Genomic DNA, 7190 nt, shown 5'->3' with positions numbered 1-7190 from the left:
CATTATTATTATTATTTTATTATTATTATTATTATTATTATTATTATCATTATTTGCTCTTGTTATTACTGCTACTATTATCATCAATATTATTATCATTATTATTGCTGTTATTGTTATTATCGTTGTCATTATCAATATCATTATCATTATCATTATCGTTCTCATCATTATTATTGTCGTTGTTGTTACTATCATTATCATAATAATAATAATAATGATTATTAAAATAAAAATAAAAAAACAAAAGAAAAAGGAAAATGAAGAAAATAAATGGAGAAGAAATAGAAGAAGGAAAATAGAGAATGAAGAAATCGGAAAAAGAAGAAAGGAAACAGAATTAGAGAGAATAAGGGAAATATGAAATAAGAAAGAAAACACAATTAGGAAAAAAACGAAAAAAAAACAAAAACAAGGAAAATACGAAAACAAGAGAAAAGAAAAAAAACAAAAAAGAAAAAAAAACATGGAAAACAAGAAACAAGAAAAAAGACAGAAATAGAACAAGAGATAAGTCCATGAATCTTAATTATGACGTGAAGGTGAATGACCTAACAGATTGACCGCCATTCAAGGTCAGGAACAAGAGTTGCTGGATATCATCTTTCTTGGAATAAAAATGGGAGAATTATATTTAATATGGGTCGAATCACGTGTTCTATAGAGGTTATTTTATGTTAGAATTGTATTTCAGAAAGATAAAGTGGTATTTGAGTCGTGTGTGCGAACGTTTTGTGTAAAAGGGTACATATGATTATATTTCACACAACAAGGTATACATGTGTTTCTATATGTGTGTCGAATGGCGTATTCTAGAGAAGTTATTCATTGTTATAATTGTATGTTGGAGAGGCGGGTATACGTTTTGTGAATAATTTTATTACATTTAACAAACAATGAGGCATGTATGTGTGTGTTTCTATGCACGTGACCAATGCACTTTGGGTGATAAGAAAAACAAATACATATACATATCAGCTCAGCCTTCACACAAAGATCAAAGAAATAAGAATGATATTGTGGAGCTAGGGAGGCCACTCTGATTAATGCGTAGTGATAAAGATGATATAAAAAAGCGGTGCACTTCAGCTCTGAACAGTCTGGAAGTGTGATAAACGAGAGAGATTGGGAATTAATTAGAACACGTATTGCTGTTGTCATATCTGTGATGATAATAATGATGGTGGTAACTGTACTTGTGATGGTGATAAGGATGATGATAATGATTGTTGTAGTGATGTTGGTAATGATGGTAAGGGTGATGATGATGATGATCGATAAGAGGGATAGGGATAATGATGAAAATGATAATAATTATAACTATAATATCAATGACGATACCAATACTGGTAATGGACATAATAATTATGATGGTTTTATTGATATCACTGTTAACATGACTGTGATTCTTACCAACGTTATTGCCAATACCTTTATTACCACTACATCAACAAACAACAACAATCAAACGTAACAGGACATAATAGTAATTAATCCCCCCCACCACCACAAAAAAAAAAAAAAAAAAAAAAAAAATCGAAGAACCACATTAATCACCGAAGCTGAAACATGCAAAACAATCCGCCCTACCTGTGTGAGGGTCGGCACAGGTAGGTTTGGATGATACGCCATAGATAACCCTTATCAGAGGCAGGAAGGACACTCTTCAGGTTGTTGTTTGGTCGTTCTGTAACCAGTGGTGTGTGGTCACAGCGGTGGTTATAGAGTGTAGACCTTATTAAAGGAAAAGTCTGAGATATGACCCACAGCCCGGAGACCCATTCCTTTCAAGCACATGCCCGTGTGATGATGCGATGTCAAAAATAGCAAGATAATGTGTAGATATAACGCTATGTGTGTCTTACGTTCCTGTCTGGTCCTTTTCTCATGGGGTAATATATATGTTTTTATGGTCACGTTAGTTCTTTCTCTTCAAAAATGTCTCCTGGCTCGGATTTATATGTGTGTGTATGCCTGTATATGTATATTTGTATATATATAGTGTGTGTGTGAGAATATATGATATATATATATATATATACACACACATACATACTTATATACACATGTACACTAAGTATGGTTTCGCTATTATTATCGATATTCAAATATCTTTGTTTTATGAATAAGCTTTTTACTCTTTTAAACACTGTACTCGTCTCACATATAACCGTGTATAAGGTACCCCTTGTTTCTTCACCACGAAACTATCATGTGACCAAATGTATCTGACTTTGTGTTCATGTTTTCCATTATGAAATGCTTCAAAACGAAGTTTGTTCATAACAGTTTCTAAGCAGTTGACACAGACCGCTCGCCTGCTCCTCCCTGGGCGCCTCTGCCTTACCTGTCCTCTGTAGTCCAGCTACTATACTCCCACAGGATTAAAGTATAACTACACGACGACTTTAACTCTACACCCAAGAAATAAAGCAGTACCATCAAAGAAAAACACGAACTCACCATAACATTACATTGGTTACAGTCTAATAAACTCTGCTCTGCATAAGCCTCTCCTGCCAGTTCACAGCCTCTCCGTCATTGAGACTTATGCAGTGCCTCCTCGTGGTCACCCATGGAAACTGGGCACCTTGCGGTCCCAGACTAAACTGTGGGGGATCTCAGAGTAGCAGGAGGCCCTAGAGATATGGAGCCATGGCCCACCGGCGTCAGTACCAACTCTTGCTAAATATGAGGCCTGTGGGGCAAAGTCCTAGGGAACCCCAAAGCTTGCCGACCCTCTTTATTTGGGGCAGCGTCGGCAGGGGTGGCAGAGGTGTCATTCACCCTGAGCGACTGCCCGAGGCTTAACCTCAGGCAAGCTATCTGGGTAGGCACTTGGAACATCCAGTCCTTGAGGTAGGATGAGCGGTTACCTCTGCTGTTGAAGGGATTATAGCGGTTAGGAGTCGAGGTGGCTGCCCTCTTGGAGGTGAGTAGACCTGGGAACAGCACGATCAGTATGGGTGGGTACACCTACTACTGGTCGGGCCGTAGCGATGGTCATCACCTCCAGGGAATAGCCATAGCCATTTCCAGCCGACTTCAACCCTCGGTAGTTGAGGTAACACAGGTTAATGAGCATATTATGGCATTGAGACTGATGCATGCCTTTTGAAATACTCAATGCAGCACAGGAGTCCATTAACGTATGTCTGAGGGCAAGTCAGAATTTCATCTCCCTGGAGACATTGGAGGCCACTGAAGTGTGTTGAATGAAAAACAGGACTTGCGTCGCTTTTTGGTGCGTAGGGCTCAGACACTGCTGAGAAGGGACAAGGAACAGTTCATCAGGAATCTTGCTGAGGAGGTTGGAGGCCATTTTTTGGTAAATGACCTTCGCCCTGCCTACCAAGCCCTAAAAAAGCTAAACTCTATGCCCTCCTCACAGATGACTGCAGTCCGCTCTGTGGATGGACTGATCATCTCAGATTATGTTGGGGTTCATAAACATTGGGCTGAGTATTTTGAGCAGCTGTACCAGGTAGACCCTCCAACAGTTACCTTGGATGCAAGTGGTATCCCAATACCTGTGCCGGACCCGCCCATCAGTGAGGAGCCTCCTACCCTAACTGAGGTCAGGATGGCCATTTCTAAGCTGGCGAGTGGGAAAGCCACAGGCATATGTGATATCCCTGCTGAAAAGCTAAAGGCAGGGGATGAACCTACGGCACGGGGCTTGCATGCAGTCTTGACTGCCATCTGTCAGTCTGGTTACAATCCCCCTGACCTGTTGAGGGGCGTGGTCATCCCTCTCTGGAAGTGAAAAGGGGATCGTTGGGATTATAGCGACTACTGTGGCAGTACACTGCTCAGTATACTAGGCAAAGTTTTTGCCCACATTCTTCTGAAACGGATCCGCGACCACCTACTAAGGCACCAGAGACCGGAACAGTCTGGATTCACTTCTGACAAGTCCACAGTAGACCGCATCCTAGTGCTTTGAGTAAATGTGGAACGCCGTCGTGAGCTCGGTCGTGGGTTGCTTGCAGCCTATATCGACCTCAAGAAGATTGTTAGCCTAATAGCAAGCCTATATACTGGTACTGAAAGTGCTGTAAAGTGTAGTGGGAGCCTGTCGAACTTCTTCCCTGTTAGTTCAGGGGTGAGACAAGGCTGTGTTCTTGCACCAACACTTTTCAACACTTGCATAGACTGGATAATGGGAATAGATTGCCTTCAAAGATGGTAACTTCTCCGACTCTTGATATGTTTAAAGGTCAGCTGATATGTTCCTACTACGTAAATTACTGATGTTTTGACCTGCACTGACATATTGTAATTCTCGAACTTTTCAATGTGTTTCTTTAAATGATATACTACTACTACTACTACTACTAGTACTACTACTACTATTAATAATAATAATAATTATAATAATAATAGCAATAATAATAAAAATGGTAATATCAACATCATTCCTCATTTATCATTTTTATCATTTTTATTTTTAACATTATTGTTTTTCATCATTATCATTTTTATTGATGATATTATTTTCATATTTCACTATTATTTTATAATTATTATTACCATTAGTATTGTTGTTGGTATTATTATTATTATCATTAATATTATTATTATATGTATATATACATATATATTTATATATATATATACAAATATATATATATATATATATATATATATATATATATATATATATATATATATATATATAACACGCACACGCGCGCGCACACAAACAAACACACACACACACACACACACACACACACACACACACACACACACACATACATACATGCATACATACATACATACACGCGGTAAGTCCGCGTAAGTTTCTTCTCCAACCCCCGCAGATGACAAAGGAACCACTATCAGAAAATCTGTCTATATCATCAGCACTCATGGTCCAGATAATAAGGAAGGACAATGAAGGTTGCCATATCACTGTACAGTATCCACCCCCCCCCCCCCCCCCCCTCCTTCTTCCTCTTCCCTCTTAATCTCAGTGCGAGTGTATATGTGTCTCTGTGTGTCCATGTGTCTGTATGAATTATGCATAGTAGAAACACGGTTAGACACACATACACGAACCCTCTTAGAGAATATACAATTTTTTTTCTTTGTCTCTTACTCTTTATCAGTTTTTATTGACGTCATCACCGAACTACCTTTTTTTTTTTTTTTAAGAAGCGAAAAGAAAACGAAAACAGGTTAACGGATATCGATGACGTCACTGTCTCACAGGCTAGGTAGGCCCTGGCAACAAGATCAGAAATAAAGAAAATGTGATAAAGAGCAAGCAGTGGAATAACAGATAAGGAAAAGCACGAACATAAAAAGAAAGTCAATGATTTCTCACCTGTCGTGCCAGGATGTGACGTTGTTATTTATGCCGGATATTGTTTTTATGCGTCTGCAGACTGATCTGGCTTCCTGTATTTCCGTCTGTTTATAGAAAACATTTTAACTATGTACATATACTTGTATATATTCGTGTGAGTACTTATATATGTGTGTGTTTAAATATATATATATATATATATATATATATATATATATATATATATATATATATATATATATACACATATATATACACACACACATATATTCATATATACATTCATACATACATACATATATACACATATTTACATACATACATACATACATATATAAACATTCATATACATATACATATAAATAAACATACATACATACATATATATATATATATATATATATATATATATATATATGCACATATACAAATATACATACATATACATATACATACATGTCTATACATAGATATGCATATATGAAAATGACGCTTAACGAACTAAAGGATGGAAGATTACTAATCTAGGTGCAGAAAGACGCTTTGGCAAAAGGTACTCTAATAAAAAATCCCACTATCAGACAGTATCAGTCTTTCCGACTATTCTAAGTAGTTTAATGAAAAAAAAAGTATTTCTGCTTCAAAATTCCACCATCTTGCAAAAGTTCAAAAGCGGAGGTGGTGGGGGTCGAAGGGAAGGGGGAGATAGGGGGGGGGGGGAGCGGAAAACCCCTCCTTCGGCATGCAAGTCGCTGATTGGCTGAGGGACGAGTAATCAGCCAATCAGTGTGGGGGTGGAGGGGGGGGGTGGAGGTGTGGGGGGGGGTAAGGACGTGGCCTTATCTAGCATTCATTCTGACGTTTATTTTCCAACTCTGATTTTCGAACTAAATATAGTTACTTTGCGTGATAAAATGCAGACGTTGATAATTTTTTTATTTTTTTTTATTTTTACGTTTATGGTATTTCTTGATGGCTTATCATTTAGCAGATATCTTTTTCAGTAGTATGTTTCTCTTAAGATGTCGATGACAGTTAATAAAAAAAGAAAATAGATATTCAGATTTTTGTCATACGAAAAAATACATAACGAAAGAAAGAACAATAAAACAGTGAATAACACAATGCATAAAATATCATTATTTCTTTAATCATTCTTTCTACACTTGCCACAATGACCTCTCTACAAGACTTTCAAAATGGCGAGGGTTCATTAAAAAAACACCTAATTACTGACTGATTAAACAATTCTTTCCCTGATTTTTTGCAGAAGGGTCTTGGATTCCCCCCCCCCCCCCATCCCTTCCTTCTTCATTCACACGCCTCAGTAGGAGGAAAAAAACTCTTAACTCTTCCTTTGTCTTTCCTTTATCTTCCCTTTCACTCGTGTTATCTCTAAAATACATATATTGAGTTTTCGGACACTTTTTTATTTTTATAATTCAACCAAGATATTTCTGAAGGGATATTCTCAAAGGGTTTTTCTTTCCTAATCAAAAGAAAGCTGTCGATTATCAAAGTGTTAAGTGACCTGTTTTTGTTTTTGTTTTTGTTTTTGGACTTGTATATAATGAATTTGGCAATTTTGATAGATAAGATAATTGAAAGAAATAATAAAATGAATTAAAGAAAAGTAAAAGATAACAGAACCACTAAATTATGCCAAGGATCTGCTAGAGAAAATTTTCTTATATGTATTATCCCTTATATCATGTCTACTGTAGATTATTGCATTCGTGTTATCTACTTCAAAGTTGCTATTTTTTCCAATGATTTTACCCAAAAACAAAAAGAAAAAAAAAGAATAAATCCAAAATACTACTACTAAGAATAGAAATCTTACACTCTCTCATGAACATGTGTAAAGAGAAATGTC

Source organism: Penaeus chinensis, chromosome 38 (assembly GCF_019202785.1).
Source record: "Penaeus chinensis breed Huanghai No. 1 chromosome 38, ASM1920278v2, whole genome shotgun sequence".
Lineage (NCBI taxonomy): Eukaryota > Metazoa > Arthropoda > Malacostraca > Decapoda > Penaeidae > Penaeus > Penaeus chinensis.
The sequence above is the reverse complement of the archived record's forward strand: the minus strand, read 5'-3'. Positions refer to the sequence as shown.